Here is a 1,160-nt window from a genome sequence, read left to right on the forward strand (position 1 = left end):
CTGTCCCAACCACAGCACTGTCCCAACCACAGCACTGTCCCAACCACAGCACTGTCCCAACCACAGCACTGTCCCAACCACAGCACTGTCCCAACCACAGCACTGTCCCAACCACAGCACTGTCCCAACCACAGCACTGTCCCAACCACAGCACTGTCCCAACCACAGCACTGTCCCAACCACAGCACTGTCCCAACCACAGCACTGTCCCAACCACAGCACTGTCCCAACCACAGCACTGTCCCAACCACAGCACTGTCCCAACCACAGCACTGTCCCAACCACAGCACTGTCTCAACCACAGCACTGTCCCAACCACAGCACTGTCCCAACCACAACACTGTCCCAACCACAACACTATCACAAAACGCAGATAAAAAGAAAATTGAAAGATCCCCTAATCAAAGTTGAGATTATATAGACATCCAGAACCTTAGGATCAACAAAAATCTTGTACTTACATGTCCTGGAGTCCACCAACCATACCTGTGTGGCCACAGTCCACCAACCATACCTGTGTGGCCACGGTCCACCGACCATACCTGTGTGGCCACGGTCCACCGACCATACCTGTGTGGCCACGGTCCACTGACCATACTTGTGTGGCCACGGTCCACCGACCATACCTGTGTGGCCACGGTCCACCGACCATACCTGTGTGGCCACGGTCCACCGACCATACCTGTGTGGCCACGGTCCACCGACCATACCTGTGTGGCCACGGTCCACCGACCATACCTGTGTGGCCACGGTCCACCGACCATACCTGTGTGGCCACGGTCCACCGACCATACCTGTGTGGCCACGGTCCACCGACCATACCTGTGTGGCCACGGTTACACCGACCATACCTGTGTGGCCACGGTTACACCGACCATACCTGTGTGGCCACGGTTACACCGACCATACCTGTGTGGCCACGGTTACACCGACCATACCTGTGTGGCCACGGTTACACCGACCATACCTGTGTGGCCACGGTTACACCGACCATACCTGTGTGGCCACGGTTACACCGACCATACCTGTGTGGCCACGGTTACACCGACCATACCTGTGTGGCCACGGTTACACCGACCATACCTGTGTGGCCACGGTTACACCGACCATACCTGTGTGGCCACGGTTACACCGACCATACCTGTGTGGCCACGGTTACA

Source organism: Procambarus clarkii, chromosome 2 (assembly GCF_040958095.1).
Source record: "Procambarus clarkii isolate CNS0578487 chromosome 2, FALCON_Pclarkii_2.0, whole genome shotgun sequence".
Taxonomy (NCBI): domain Eukaryota; kingdom Metazoa; phylum Arthropoda; class Malacostraca; order Decapoda; family Cambaridae; genus Procambarus; species Procambarus clarkii.